Source organism: Danio rerio, chromosome 23 (genome assembly GCF_049306965.1).
Source record: "Danio rerio strain Tuebingen ecotype United States chromosome 23, GRCz12tu, whole genome shotgun sequence".
Lineage (NCBI taxonomy): Eukaryota > Metazoa > Chordata > Actinopteri > Cypriniformes > Danionidae > Danio > Danio rerio.
The window spans coordinates 21,372,707-21,389,562 of record NC_133198.1 but is presented as its reverse complement, the minus strand read 5'-3'; the positions used below and the strand labels follow the sequence as shown (position 1 = coordinate 21,389,562).

At 38.5% G+C, this 16,856-nt stretch overlaps 1 long non-coding RNA gene across 1 annotated transcript in view; it reads left to right on the top strand.

Moving 5' to 3' along the window:
* The window catches only part of LOC141380480 (uncharacterized), a 44,665-nt gene that overhangs the window by 4,830 nt on the left and 22,979 nt on the right, over positions 1-16,856 (top strand). Inside the window, exon 2 of the long non-coding RNA XR_012398454.1 lies at positions 10,026-10,111. This is a non-coding gene — a long non-coding RNA (uncharacterized lncRNA). The remainder of the gene's footprint in view (positions 1-10,025; positions 10,112-16,856) is intronic.

Sequence of the window (16,856 nt, the reverse complement as noted above, 5' to 3'; positions counted from 1 at the left end):
TAGAGATCTTAAAAAATACATTTTATTCTCAGCTGAATTAATTAATACACATTTTATTACCCCAACATTTAATCGTAACTCTTTGGAAATTCAAGAAAAAGCTATATAAGGTATAAATGTGAATGGCCAAACACACAACCATATTAACTATTCATGTTCACTTTCATAAAGTCTTCATTCATAAGTCTATATAGCCTATATAAAATGCAAAAGGGTGACTAATATTGAGGGCAACTTGGTTCATGAGCAGATATTTCATCCTTAGGCGTTATATTTAAGCATAATTGAATACTTTGTTTGTGTGGTCGGCTGCTGTTTGATTCTCTTTATTAATGGACCTGAAGTTGCACCACACGTGAGATACTCATGACGTCTTCTGCACATTCGTCCCACTCTAATCACTGCTTCTTTTGTACGTTCTGCCTCTTGGAAACTGCGACGTCTATTCTAGAATCCCAGGAGTGAAGGATGACTTTGAAACTGAACACTCTTCATCCATCTTCATAATACATGTGTGTGCAAACAGCACCAAACAAGACATCCCATGTTTTTATTTTCCCTGAAGGAGGACGAAATTAGACCTGACAGGCTCATTATACAATGAGATTAATCACATTAAAGGGCTGATTAAAACATGGGGGAGATTACACACCCGCGCTGAATACATAAACACGGACGTGTTCAGCCTCTGAGCGTTTCCAACACCTGCTCCTCTGAATGGGATTAAATAAAAGTTTGAGCAAATGACCGGCTTGTTTTTTTCTCTGCAATATAAATGAGAGCAGAACTCCATCCTCAGCAGGTCCCAGTGCTTGAGTCAGCCGAAAAATAAAAATGACATAAATCCCTTCCCTCCATTTCAAGCTCTCCCTCGGTTCTGGCTAATCATTTTTTCCTGATGACAGAACAATGGATTGAAAGATTAAATAGATGGATGGATAGAGAAGAAGTAAGAGTGGGACTGATTTGAATGTTTTAAAGTAATTAATTGGGTTAATGGAATAGATCTACAGAGGTGATTGGTGGTTCGGGAAGCAGTGACCCTCGGTGTGATTGTTTTGCTCTCTTAGAAGCAGAGGCGGTGTGAAAGTGGCAGAGCGAGTGCCTGCGCATACACTCACAGCAACGAAAGCGGGAAAATGCTGCATGCCCATTACTTAAAGTGTTTGACGTTGCAGGAGAATTCATTTTTTGTGAAACTTTGCTTCCACAGACAGAATCAATTTTCAACCAAGCAGGTCGGTAATAAGCAAAATAAAAGCCATCTGTGTTCTCATTGTCATTCAGTGTGATTGTGGTGGCACGGGAAACTCCCAAATGTATGTGAATTGAAGGCTGCCATAATTGGTCATGTGAGTTCAGCTGAGGCCAATCACAAGCTGGAGTAAAATGGCATTATGAAAATGCTGATTGAAGTGTGTTTGTTCACACATGGAAGGTTTGGTTTGATTAAAACCAACCCTGGAGCGTTTGCTCAGCTCTTTTAGCGTGTTCAATTGAATACATCCGGACGTGGCCATATGAATCTTGGTGTGCACCAAACAAGCTGACCAAGATGACTGAGGGTGCTTTCACACCTGCCTCATTTACAGTAATTCAGTTGAATTGCACTTGAATTGCTTTTTTTTTTTGATGTGGTTCATTTAACACAATCTCACGGCAATTCGTAACTTTTTTATTTAGTGGCTAATGAATTCGAATGGTATGAATCCGTACAATCTAATTCAAACAACTTAGTACGATTTGCTCATCCCCCAATGATGGTTGGGTTTAGGGGTGGGTTTAGGTGTCACGCCTCCTTTTTAAAATCGTACAAATTTGTACAACTGAACTCGTACAAATTTGTACGAATTAGCCACTAAACTGGCAAAACGTAAAATACTTACGTTTTACTTGTGAGATCAGGCTGGGTTCATTTGAGCATGAATCAATGGTGTGAATACAGAGAGCACCTCTTCAAGCTTTCAAATGAACACTGGAGTGTAGGGCTGGGTGATATAACAAAAACAATGATCATGGTATCATGTTTCATATCATTCAATATCAGAAATTATTGATTATTTTTTTAACAATCCATTCAGGTATATTAGGATTTTTTTTGTTTTTTTACAACTTTATTTTAATTTACCAACATTACTAAGGCAAAACGATTTAATAGTCAAAAATATATATATAAAAAAAAACTCATAAAGAAACTCAAACTTGATAAATGAAATGTTACAATGTGTGTGTAATGGTAAAGGTAGATCAACATCTGTAAGGTGTCAAATGATAATGAGACAGTAAACCTCAAACTCTTTAAACAAAACAAATCATGATAGTCAAATCTGAGCTTTAAAGTAAAGGAACCAACCATCATTATTCAAATACATGTAACATTACAAATTGTGAAGCTGAATGACTACATTACCCTCTATGCTACAAAATCCTTCAGATGAGAAGCTAGTGGCTGGGATGCATAAGAAAAGTAACCAAAAAGCCACTCTGGCGACATCCTTACAGTCTTTTTTTATTTACAGTCTTGTCACTGCTGCTGTAGTATTGACCTTATTCTAAAATGCGGAAGTGCGCCTGTTTTCGCGATTGTCTTAGAATTTCCGTTTCAGTCGCCTATAGGAGAAATGACAAGGAATAATAAACGGCAAAAAACGGTCAAACTACTTGTTTACATGACTATACAGACCAAGTAGAATAATATAACAAGGAAATATCAGTTTACAACATCAAACAGCAAAGCGAGCAGTTTTTAATGACTAAAAATGAATGGAAGTGGTTGAGACTGGAAGTCTCGTGCCAAAAAGATTCAAATGGCAGCGCCCGCTCGTCTGCGGAGAATAAGGTCAATACGGTCCTCATTTTCGCATGTTGTTATTCTGATCTGAAGTGACAAGCGCGAGCGCGTGTTTTCCTTCACCATTTTCTATGGCATCTCTCGTAACTAGGCGACCATCAATTGTTTTCTCAGAGGATGACAGACAGACAAACCATTGCTGCCGCTCCGATGCAAGTTTATGAAGAAAAGTAAAGTAATTATTCTGCCATACTGTAATGTCTATATTCCATAAAAAGTGTAAAGCAGATTAGTTCTTATCAGTTGATCACAGATCAGTTGGCATTTCTGTGTGGAGTTTGCATGTTCTCTCCGTGTTCCGAGTTTTTTTTTTCTGAGGGTTCCCCGGTTTCCCCCACAAGTCCAAAGACATGTGGTACAGATAAATTGGGTAGGCTAAATTGTCCGTTGTGTATGTGTATGAATGAGTGTGTATGAATGTTTCCCAGTGATGTGGGACTTAGCCAAAAAGAATGAATAAATGACTGCCCATTTCAAAATGTAGCTTTCACCATCATATAAACTGGTTTGTGAGTATTTGCTACAAGTTTGCTCACAATAGCTTTGGTCATAATTATTTTCAATATAAAATCATTAGAGTAAATTTATGTCCTTTTTTATAGCTGCATATTGAAAAAATTGGAATTAAAATCCAGCAGATGAATTGAGAATTGAAAGACAGACAACATTTTTACCATTCATCAACTGTAGAAAAAAACTGTCCTAAAAGCTGATTCCAGTGATAACGATTCTCTGTGCTGTTATCAGCATAGTTATAGCGCAGAGTCTGCAATATTCTCTAGTATTCAGATCGATTCTTAGAACTTTATCGTTATAGTTCCAGAACTGACCCTAATCATTCTTTTGTGTTAGACTCTAATATAGTTACTGTTATTTGTACATTTATCAATCTTAACGTGCATAGCCCTTGGCACAGATGATCCCGCAGTCGCATTTTTGCTAGTCGTAAAGTATTTATGTACACTCTCTGTCATTTCTGCTTCATATTGGCTTGTGAACTGATATCCAGCTTCTAGCTGCAGTCTCACCATGTGATGAGAATTATAAGCAAGTGTGGTCAGAGGTGAGACTGAGGTATAACAGCTTCATGACTTGGCTCATAAACTACGGCTCTATGCAAAGAAAAAGACAGTACATATTATGACACGTTGAGTGCTGTGTTCACTATTACAGAGGATTTGGTGCACACATGGACTAAGAATGTATGTTTTGATCACGCAACACATCCTTTTCTAAGGGAACTTGTCTGTCTTTACAATGGACTTGGATCAAATCCTCAAAACTTCCTCTCATTCTAGGATTTATCCCACATTCCCTTGCGTCCTTGTAGACGCTGTGCTGGAGACCAATATTTCCGAAGATTCAGATTTCTATTCTGGCAGCCAAAGATGTGTTAACACTGTGCTGTATATGAGACATTTTTTTTCTAGTAGAACTGCTGTGAAAATGTTTTACGTTGAAGTGATCTTTTGAGTGTTGATATTTAGGGATTTGGGTGTTCTAAGTTTTCATGGTTTGAGAACCTATAGAGTTAAAAGAACGACTCAAACAGATAGCCAAGTATTAGAGCTGAGGTGAGAGTCAGGTGTGGAAAACCTGCTTATTTTTTTTACTTATAAGGTATAAGTTTACTCTCTCCGTCTTTCTCTCTCTCCCCCTTTATATTTTCCACTAAGCAATGCCTTTCAGCTGTTATATTTTGACATCCATTTTTCATCACCTCAGTCCTACATTTTTCACCACTGACCAAAATAAGAAACAACAGAATGTAAACACTATCGAGCTTGCCAATGAAAGCAGCATTAGAAGTTCATTTAGATTTTTCGCCTAATTGAATTCCAAGGAATAGACAAACCAAACATAAGACTTTTCATTTATTCCTCACAGACAGAAATTAGATGAAATGGAAAGCAAATGAAGTCTCTTCAGATTCAGTCAAATTGAGCAGAATTGCACATAATATCAGCCACTCATAAGCTAAAACATGGAAATAATTATGGGCCATGCCCGAAGGTGAATAGGCACCTATTATGTGCATTAGTTGTCGCCGTCTCCTTCTTATGCTCAAGTCTATGGCAGCCCATAAAACTATGGTAAAAAGCTGTGAAATGTGGCTCTTGGCTTAAAAACATTCTGTTGCACCCTATGATGTCATTTTCCTTTTTCCTCAGAGGGGTTGCATTAACATTAAACCATCTTCAGACATGCCAAAGTAAATCTAATAAATAAATAAAAATCAAAACAAAATTTTAATAGAAAAGCCTGGAATCCAAGTTGATTCATCTAACTATTCTCAAAAAAGGGGCTCCCAAATTGGGAGGCTAAAGCTATGTTTTCATCCAAAAAAATGCAAAATAAATGTATGCGCAAAACACAAATATCGCATAAAAGGCGTGTGAATAAAGCAGTGTTTCCATCCAACGAGTCAAAGAGAACAAAATCAACACTTCCTGATTAACTGGCACCAAATATCAACAGTAAAACCGGAATTTGCTGCGGTAGAAGAAGCTGCATGAATTATTTCTTTATTTAATAAAAGACTTTTACCTCAGAGGAGGATGCCGACATGCAATGAACGCCTGGTGGCGTTTGAAGGCATAAGATGCGAAGCACAGACGCTCTTGACAGTTTTGGAATTCATTTATAATTTAATAATACTAATTACTGACATGGTTAAGGCATTTTAAAATGAACAAAACAACAGTTTTGATGTTTTAGAATGTGCTCAGCCTGCTGGTTTGTCCATTAACGCATTTTTATTACATGATCTCTTATAACAAAATCACATAACCTTGTGGGCATACTAGATTTTGTTCGGTAAAAGTGTTTCCATCATAGTTTATGCGTATCTTAATTGCATTTTCAAAATTTTTGCACATATTGGCGTTTCCATCAACCGATTTTTTATGCGCATATGCAAAATTCACATAAAAATAGGTGGATGGAAATGTAAAAAATAGCATGTGAGCCAGGTAGTATGTCTAAATTTATTGTATTTGTAAAACAGTAAGTGAGAAGTACCCAGATGACTTGCTTGTGGTAAGATGTTGAAGTGCTCATCCGATTTTGACATTACTTTTCCCCATAAATTCACAGGAGAAAATATATGAATAGGATTGGAGTAAAGTGATGCAACTGACACGGGTAGGTCATGTGATAATGACAAATACAGATAAAGTACATCCGAATTCCATTTCATTAAATTATTATTATTATTTTTTATTAGTACCTACAAGGAGTAGAATGCAATTTTGCAAAGCAGTTTTGGTGTAATGAAAGGTTACTATCACAGTTTTGGTACAGTGCCACTTAGTGGTCAGGAGGTATAAAAAACTTCTGATTTTGTGTTTGGCTTGTTTTATAAGAGTTAGTGGAGCATACTGGGTTGAGCAATAAAACAATTTAGATCTCAGTTATTTAGAATTTTGTGGTCAGGCTTTATGAAAGCATTAGCATGTTGATACAAAACTAGCTATGATTATTTGGCACTGTTACAACCCTGGTCTATGGTGTCAATGAATTACAGTACCTTAAAAAATAAAACACAATGAATAAAATGTGTTTTTTGGAAGCCCTTGGAGTTGGGTCCATCTTTTCTTTTCTCTTTTTTTCCCAAAAACAATTATGTGAAACCTGTACCTCAGAGAGGACCCACAGAAAATATAAATAAAATTTCACCTAAGTAAACCCCCAATGAAACTAAATAAACCCAACAAAACTTCTACTTAACTCCCTGACTATATCAAAAACCCAGAGAAATCATTCTAGTTGTTGGATCAACAAATAATAACTTGACTTCTAGTTGATCATTTGGAAAAGTGGCAGAAGGTAGATTTTTCTGATGAATCATCTGTTGAACTGCATCCCAGACATAACAAATACTGCAGAAGACCTATTGGAACCCGCATGGATCCAAGATTCTCACAGAAGTCAAAGTTTGGTGAAGGAAAAATCATGATTTGGGGTTACAGTCAGTATGGGGGTGTGCGAGAGATCTGCAGAGTGGATGACAACATCAACAGCCTGAGGTATCAAGACATTTGTGCTGCCCATTACATTACAAACCACAGGAGAGGGCAAATTTTTCAGCAGGATAGCGCTCCTCATACTTCAAAGTTCCTGAAAGCAAAGAAGGTCAAGGTGCTCCAGGGTTGGCTAGCCCAGTCACCAGACAGAAACAATATTGAGCATATCTGGGGTAGGATAAAAAAGGAGGCAATAATTAAAAATCAAGACATGATCATATTTCATTTTGGCAAATAAATATAATTTGCCTTTCATATAAGCCACTTCGGATACCAAATGATCAACTAGAAGTCAAGTTATTAATTGTTGTTCCTAAAACTTGAATTGGTGACAACTTTTATCAGGGAGTGTATACAATGTGTAGAGTATTAATTTCAAAACAACAAACTAAACAATAAGAAAAAAACACGGGATGGATAAATGACAAAGAAAATCTAATTTGCACACAAAAAGGGTAGGATAACAGGATCAGACAACCAGAATTTTCAATTTTCACAACAGCTTTCACAATATACTACACCAAATGCCCACAATCTCGCCTTCATGCTTCACACCCATTACATTTTTTCAAAAGACGAAAGCCCCAGGTCTCTGCAGCCAATCCCAGCCTCCACCGCATTTATGGTGGCGCCTAAAGAAAGGGAAAGTGCAGGAGAGAGTAAGAGAACCTTTAAGATTTAGGGCTGAACTCCATTGGGATCAAACTAGGAATGCTCATTTCGGTTAATTTTGCTAACCGGCCCTGCGCCGCTCGTTAATCGGATATTAACGGTAAAGTGGTCAGATTAATATTAAATAACTATTAATTTTTTTTTTTAAATTGACGTCAATTTTGTGTCTGACACATTAAATATAGCACTCTAAAATACTGATCTATTTTAACATGCGAACATATTAATAACAGAACATAACAACAGAGCATCTTCACGAACCTGCAGTGTTTACAATAACGTAGAGAACCAGAATAAACTAAAGAAAATGAATGTGTTTTAAGCAGTGTGTAAGCGAGGCGCATAACTAATGCGCTCTGCGTTGGACTTTGGACAGGCTTTGTTTTGGTCTATTGAAAAATCTATTACAGTTTCTCAACATAGCAACGCGCCAGCAATGCGCCTTAGAACGCCTTCCTTTTTAGAGCGCAAATGCATTTGCTATTTAAACAGCGTGGCGCAAAATGTCGAAATGACTCTTGCACCAAGCTGAAACTAGCAAACAACAATTGCGTCGCACCTTGCGCCACATTGCACTGGGTGTATGATAGGGCCCATTTACATTAAACTTCATTTTCGTCATTGTCATTTCACACTGACCACAACACTTTAGTAATAGCGCAACCTATTGATTAGTGATTAACCATTTAATGAAATGTATTGTGATTTTATTTAATTTTAATAATATTAATTTAATAACTCCTTACATTTATCTACCACTTTTCTAAACATTCAAAGCATTTTACACATTTTAGGGGGGATGGGGTGGGGGGATCCACCACCAGTGTGCAGTATCCACCTAGATAACGTAATGGCAGCCATATTGGACCAGACCGCACACCAGGGGCCTCATGTATGAAGACTTACGTGGAAATCTTACTAAAACATTGCGTACAAAAGCTGTAAAGCCGAATCTCACGCATATTCTTTTGTACATCCGAATGAACGTGAAACTGAGCGCAACATGCACGAGTGCAAAACCCCTCCCTGCCTCCTCCCCCGTATGAATATGCTAATGACTATGCTAATGGAAAAACCCAACGAAAAAGCAATGGCAAAAGCAAGCAAAAAGAGAAACTTTGAACAGAATGTGAATTGGAGGTGCTGCTTTCGGAGGTAGACTGGAGAAAAGCGGTGTTATTTGCAAGTTTGTTCTCCGGAATTAACAACAAAAGAAAAAAAATAGAGTGGGAGAGTTTAGCTGATGCGGTTAACACAGTTGGGTCTGAACATCGCACTGAGTGAATTAAAAAAAGAAATAGTGTGGTTTATAGGTGTAAAATGTTGCAGCACTTTTAACAGTCTCAGTGACGCGCTCGTAAGACACATGTGATCATGTTTTGACACGTTCGAGCATAAACTCAGCTCGAATCCAGCGTCTGATGAACTCTTTCTTCTTTTTTTCCCCCGCTACATATCAGATTTTGCCTACTATTTATCACAAGAAAGACAAGTAGGAATCATCAATAAGTTTGTGCATCATATTTTATTTGCACATTTATTGAATGGAAATGTTTCTGATTCACGAATGCAAATTCATCTTCAGATAGTGTCTTTATAACAATGTGCGTGCGGTAGATAACTCAGATTACATTGGGAAAACAGGCGACCGCTGCAAATTGTGCTTTAATGTTTAGCTGGTCAACTGTATGGTATGGAAACCTTACATACCTGCTAGATGAACCCGTCCCACACAGCTGCCATTGCAAGGCTCAGACACTTTGTAGAGAGGAATTTAACACAACTGCCTCTAGGAGTCGCCAATGGAAATAAAACAGACACGCACAAAAAATGTGCGTACGCCAGCCAGAAAGCTGCGTAGAAGCTGCGCACATTCCCACGTTCAGTTCATTGTTAGTAAATCCAAACGTGAGCGATTCTGAGCGTGAAACCTGGCGTACGCAAAGTTTTTGTGCGTACGCAGCGTTGATACATGAGGCCCCAGGTGATTGATGGTAATGAAGCCAATTATGATAAGGGGATGGTTAGGAGGCCGATGGGCGAATTTGGCCAGGATGCCAGAGTTAAACCTCTACTTTTTTTCATGCAGGACATCCTGGGTTTTTTAACGACCACAGATTTTCTGTATATCAAAGCATCAATATACTAGGGCGTTAGAACCCACACATATCACAGGTTGAGCACCCCCTGCCGGTCTCACTAACACCACTAGCAATCTAGCTTTCCCATGTGGTCTCACAACCAGGTACTGACGGGGTGCAGCCCTGCTTTAATTTAGGGGGCGACTAAGTGAGAGTTGCAGAGAGCTAGCTTCTGGCATACTTTGTGTGTGTATTGTGTTAATTTAATTTTACAACAATACTCTTAATTTAATTGGCACATTATTGCTAATTTATGTGCACAATTTTAATTAAAATCATAACTCAATTCGCTGACTTAATAGTTGCCTCAATTTTCTGTTTTCCCCTTTTTATTAGAAACATCTTCGACCATACACTTCTCAAAGCATCAAATCTCCTGAGCTCGAAAGAGAAACCGTTGAGCAAGAGCAGATTCCTCAGGGGTGAGTACAGATCCAAAAACCTCACTCCTAACGCTGTAGTGATTGTGTGTTTTATCATACGGCACCAAACATGACAGAGAGCCATTTCATAATCATCAATTACTAAAACTGACCATGGGGATCCTCACACACAATATGCTATCATTAAGCCTCATTGTTATGACCACAGGGTCCTCGAACAGACATGAACCACCATCTTAATCAGAAGGGGCCCTTAAACGCACATGAACAGTCTATCTAATCATGAGAACAATGATGGTTATGAGCAGTGGTCCTGTAATATATACAGACTACATAGGTTAGGGTGAAAGGGTCAGTCTGTGAACTGCATAAATCGTTTGATGCAAATTTAGGGCTTAAAGGTTATTGGACAAATCAAGGTCACACATGTAACTACATAAACACGAAGGCCTGATTGACGGAGAGAAGGAATGACTGCATCTGGATCTGGATTGCTGCAAGTGCATCTGATTAACTTCTGAATCCTTTGAGGGAGGTATGAGGGGGAGAAAAACACTTGGACGAGGATCCTGGAGTTGGGTGCCAAACTTAAACATCTATCAGAAAGCCAGCTGCAGGCTACAGTTATTCAACCTTTTACTGGACATCACATTTGAAACAAACTCTATTACAGACATTAATGCACATAAAATGCTGGACTTGGCAGATTTATCAAATTATAAATTCATGACAGATTTATGGGGCTTGAGAAGAAGGAGCAGGAGACCAAAGCATAAGCATATTATGATTTGTTTTTGTTTTCTATTTTTGGAATGAATATGTTATTTAGCAAGGGTGCATTGATCAAAAGTGACGAAAGACAGTGGAGATTAAAATATAAATACACAACAATTATAGAGGAAAAACAAATTATAGTTTCAACATAGGCTCATTCTGAAAATGCAGCCCTATACACATTTCTGGAGATCGCGAATTATGTAGCCAGAGCTATACGTATGGTTGGATTTCATCTTTAAAACAAACGCTATGGGGTGGTATGACGCCATTACTTTTTTTGCTTACCAGTAGGCTGCTTACCTCCATATGCAGTGCTTTTTTGCTGTTGCCAGTTTGTCTGGTAGCTCAACTTGTACATCGGTGGACTTGAGAAGCAGAGAGAAGTTGACCACGACAACCGGTTCAAGTTCGGTGAAAAACAGTTCCAGAAAGCAGGTAAGAGAAACTATAAACAAGGAAATAACAGGGTGACAATGTGGTAAAATCTAAATATTTGGTAAAAATCTGAGGGCTTTTCTTTTTCTGGATTGCTTTTTAAAACACTGTTGTTGGGTTTAGGGAAGTGGGTAGGCGGGTCAATTGGTGCTTTTAAAAACACAACTGGTTGGGTCTAGGAAAGAGGGTGGGTGAGGGGATTGGTCGGTTGGTAAGTCAGTCAGTCTACAGCGCCCCCTGGTGGATTTACACGAGAAAAGCAGGAGCAGATGGCATTTACAAGAGAAATTTGAGATCTGAAAAATCGTACACAGCGGCCTCTGGATTCGTGAAAACGAAAACTGCAAGAAAAAAAAAAAAGTTACTTCTGGGATGTATTTTGCTCTCTCCAGAAATGAATATAGGGGTACAAAATCAGAACGAGTCTGGGTTGTATTGTTTCCACTTAAATATATTACAGCTAAAAACTGTAAAAAAAAAAAAAAATTAGTGGCAGTAGAGTGAGGATAAATTCACTTTTACCATTATTAAAATATATTCAAATAAAAAAAATATTATTCAAATAATTCAGTTATTCATGGGATTAAAATAAAAAATACCACAAATGTCTGAATGGCAAAATACATGACTAAAAATACTGACATGCCCAACTGTAATTTAAGGGTCATATATTAACTGAACTTCTACTGTTGTGTTTGGGATGCTGTGCATACTAAGTGACGTTTATTCATAAACTACTTTCGAGAGGATCACGTGCTTATGATTTATCACGGCCAATCTCGCATTTGCTAATCACTATCTTCCAATCATATGAGCCCTAAGCTACTATAAATAGCCACAGTTTTCAGTTCACTTTATCTTCGTTTGGAAGAAACGTCACTCCTCCCCTATTCTCCTCCTTTACCTGTGATTGGGCGGCACGGCGGCCCAGTGGTTAGCACTGCGAGCCCCACAGCAAGAACACTGCTGGCCCTGGTTCCACAGGACCGGTGAGTGTTTCTGTGAGGAGTTTGTATGTCCTCCCCGTGTCCGCGTGGGTTTTCCCCGGGTTCTCCGGTTTCTTCCCACCATCCAAAGACATTAAACATGTATAACAATCAAGCTTGTCTAATCCATTGTGTTCTCTTAGCTACCGCAGCAGGGGAGTTCTGAGATCCACCGAGCTGCAGGCTCTCCTCTTGCTCTGCCAACGGGAGGAAGCCCAGGGCTCGAGGAGCCCTTGAGCTCGGGGCTCTCTCCCAGGACAGCATGCCAAACAAGCTTTTGTAAATCATCAGCTAAGTGTGAACTCTTGAATTAGCATTGTAGCAGAAGTAGATAAATGCTGGTCCAAAATTAAATTCAGCTCTGCAGAAATTTCCCATCTGAAGAAAGGTGTTAAAACTGAACACAGAAAGTCTAATGCTTTTAATGTTGTGCAGAGAACTCTTAGAAAAAGGGACTTATGTCTGGAGTGCGGCCAATGTAAGACTGGACAATGATTGACAAATGACGAATTTCACTAAGCTCCACCTGTTAATATCAGCTGCCTGTATAAGATGGTTGCGCACCTCCTAAATGTAACTTTTGCATTGCATTGAGGATAACAGAATTCTGTGAATCGAATTATTTATTTGTATCCAATAAATTGTTACGATGTATGACATTGAAGAAAAGCCTCTCCTGACCTTTTTTTCTTGAACAAGCATGGAATTGATTGAATATTCAATGATAGTTTTTTTGCTTTGAGCAGGCTATTCAATTCGTCAGATCTCTTCAAACTTTTATGAAGTTTGTAAAATAAAATCAGTTGTTTGTTGTATAAAAATATAACATTTTGAAATAGTTATATTAACCGCCTGTAGTATATCGGCTGTCAGCCTCCAAATCTGAAGAGTTAACGGTTATCAATATTGGCCAAAAAATCCATATCAGTGGATCCCTACACTGCTGTCTGGACATCCATTATGTTAATATACAAATTAAACCTGATGTAAGTCCACAAACTGGGATTGAAGCCTCTTCTTTTAAATTTGTATATAGGGATAATGGGAGAAATTTGGATCCTATTTTAACGTGAGAACATTTTTAAAACGAGACTTGTTGTCTTTATCTCACCCTAATATGACTGTGGACACACTATACCTACACACAGTTCTGTCCAAACAGCTTACAAAAGATGTTTTTCATCATATGTGCCCTTTAAAATGTCTTCTGCTCTGAGTTTTTAAAAATATTCTTTCTCTTTTATATTGCGGAGCTCTTATTTGTCATTGAACCTGCTTTATCTTTCGCAAACTCACTCAATCATATATCCTGCGGTGACAAAATCCACAGGAAACATCACAGTCTTTAGCACATGAGCTGATGTCCTCTCTGTCCTTCCTCCGTCCCTCCTATCATCTCCCTTTCCAATCGCACCCAGCACTTTCCTTTTTCTTTAATGAAAGGCGGATGTAGGTATACTCAGAACAGCTCTTGGTGAGGTGCATTAGTCATGCTTTGATTAATCGTTATTATACGGCTTAATTAAAAGGAGCAGAGTGTAAGTGAGCAATTACATCAGAACGCTCCTCCTCAGACTGTCATCTACTATTCTCTCAGCACCTCACAATAGGCTCATTACGAGGTTCCACGTTTTGCCCATTTTTCTTCCCTCCCCAGATAACACTCTGTGTACCGCAGACAGTGCTGTGGGAATTGCAGAAGCTGCTTTTCCCCAGGCCAGTCTGAGAGTATATGACCGCACACTGTAGGGTCAAAGATGAAGAAGGGCCAGGACATTCGCCCAGATCCCCAGCATGAGAGAGGGGCTTAGAATAGTTGGCAGCGATCCTGCTATAGCTTAGACTTTTGACATGGCAGGCATAGACAAACAGTAAAATGAACATGAAGTGAAGAAGGACTATTTGCTTCTTCAGTTTTTAGATGTATAGAACACTGGTTTTGGGACCAGAGCTGTTCTCAGAAGACATTTATGAGTACTGTTCAGTCGTTACACGCTTTAAAGCAAATCTTGTCTGACCATCTCAAATTAGACATACATATAAACGTTACGACCAGGATTTTCAATGATATTATAGTAGTATCTGATACCACTCAGAAACTGTGCTGCATGACTTTAGACTTAACAAGCAGATTATTAACAATTTTACAGGTTTTCCTCAATGGATTTGTCTCAATTCTTTTTTCTCCCCTATAAAAAGTGAAGATTTTTTAAACAGTTATTTTCTTGTTCAAACTAGGGGTGCATTTCCGAAAAGATATCATTAGCCATCTAAGATTGCAAGTTCTGTTGTTTTGGCAAAAGGGTACCAAAAGGCTGAATGCTATTGGAATGAAAACAAAGGAAGCGCCATTTTTAAATACAAAGCCGTGACATTACATCGCAAAACTGTATACATATGTAGCGCCACCTAGGTGTATTAAGTTTAAGATAGCGCTCCAGGTTCAATACACTAAACGCCTACAGATATGTTGAAGTAGGCCCCTCTGATATATTTCAATGACGTAATGTAAATAAGGCAGATGAAAATATAAATATTTGTTGTGTTTGAATAAATTACCAGAAATAAACTCTGTGAATAATAAAACTCTTAGATAAATCAGAAAATATAAATAATTTAATTAGAATAGAAATGTAAATATTGGGAAAAACCCCAGATGTAAAACAAAATACAAAAAATAGAATTTATGCACAGCTAAAAGACAGTAAAATGACCCAAAGTCAAACCCAGCAATTTACAGTACAATGAAGAATATTAATTAAACCAATATAGAAAAATACCACCTTTCTACACTCTAACAATTAAACTTATAAATCAACAAGTGACTAAGAGTGACTGAATATGTTTCTCTTTGAAAGTGGCTACAATTGTGTCACTAAATTACACACTGAATTAACCCTATATAAACTATTAGTATAAATCTATACTGTAAAACACGCAGCAGTATTTTATGCTCACTGCATCTCCATAAACAACTCAATACTCTGTGGGCCCACACACTCACACATTCATACACCCCCCGTTGCAGGCCTGTATCGCTGCTAGTGTACGTTGTGGCCGGGAAAATGAAAATGGCCTCTTCACTCTCCTGAGCACAAATAAAATTAAACAAGATACCTCAGATGAAGATGACCTTGATCCAGATGACAGCAAACCAGATGCCAGCGATCCAGATGACAGCGATCCAGTTGACAGCGATCCAGATGACAGCGATCCAGATGACAGAGATCCAGTTGACAGCGATCCAGATGACAGCAATATATGACAGTTCTCCAAACTGACAACACTTGTGAACAACGGGCCAACGAGCCGCGATCGATCGGCGAACTTCTGCCGCGGGTCTTTCAAATCCTCACTTTCACTTTTTCTCACCAGCTGATGAGAGGCAAATCTCATGTAGTATTCAGGCTATTTGTGGTGCTATTTGCTCCTCTTTGACTCTTTCAACGTTGTTTCATGCTAATCTAACAGTCTCTCTTTTTTCTCCTCCTTATTTTCGGTTTAACCGTCTCTCTCTCAGTTCAGCTTTAGTCCTCTGTAACTGTCAGTTGACAATCTCGGCATTTAAAAAAATGCTCACTCACTCTGAACTGACTAATAACTGACACTGGAAACTTATATGATGAAGACACACCGCGAACTTAAAACAAACACAAAACAAACTCAAAGTAATCAAAAACGTGTTGTTCACACGCAATATATATTCACTTGTTTTTATACTCCGTGAATGTTACGCAATCAAAACAGCCGCGACGCGAGTCTCCCCTTCAGTTTCCAAAACTGCCGGCTGTGTCTCCCCTCTCCTCTCTCTCTTCCCAACAGCCAATCACATTTCACACTCCACCCCAGAGGGCGGGACTACACGCATATAAACCAATCATGTAGGAACACCTACCAAACTTGTTAACCCCATGTATTTCAGTGAAGGTTGATCAAACTTGCTATCTTATCATATTCTCAGAGATAGACGCTCATATCATTACACATCAACATTAGGATGTATATTCACAAATGAATGCAAAACACATTTAAGATTTAATTCTGTTCTAGAACCAATATGAATAAATAAATAAATAGATAGACAATAAATAAATAAATAACCTTAAGATTACTTTAAAACTTAAAAACTTGTAGAACTTCATTCTACTGGGTTACATGCTCCCCCTTCTAAACATCTCATGTCCTCATGAGATTACCTCATTAAACTTTAATAGTGATCTCAGGCTCAGCACAATTGCTTACTTGAACACAATGAGTACACCGTGCCATAGGGTGGCACCACACTGTATTACAAAACTTTGGTGAACTATCCCCACCTTGTACTTTTACAACCATTCCTCTGTGAACTAAGGTTAAAGACTTGTTAGTGGGTCTCCCCAGACAATCATAGTTCAATCGGTCTATAGGTCTTGTGTTTCTCTTAGGTCGCACATGAACATGCTCTACTACCTCTCTAGTAGTATTGGCTGTTCCAGGATCTCCCCCTTCTAGAGCAGCATCTTCAATTTCCTCAGGAGTCTGCTCCAATACTGCTTCGTGGCCCTGGTCAGTGACTGATGTGTCATCCATCTCTGCAGCGGGTCTTT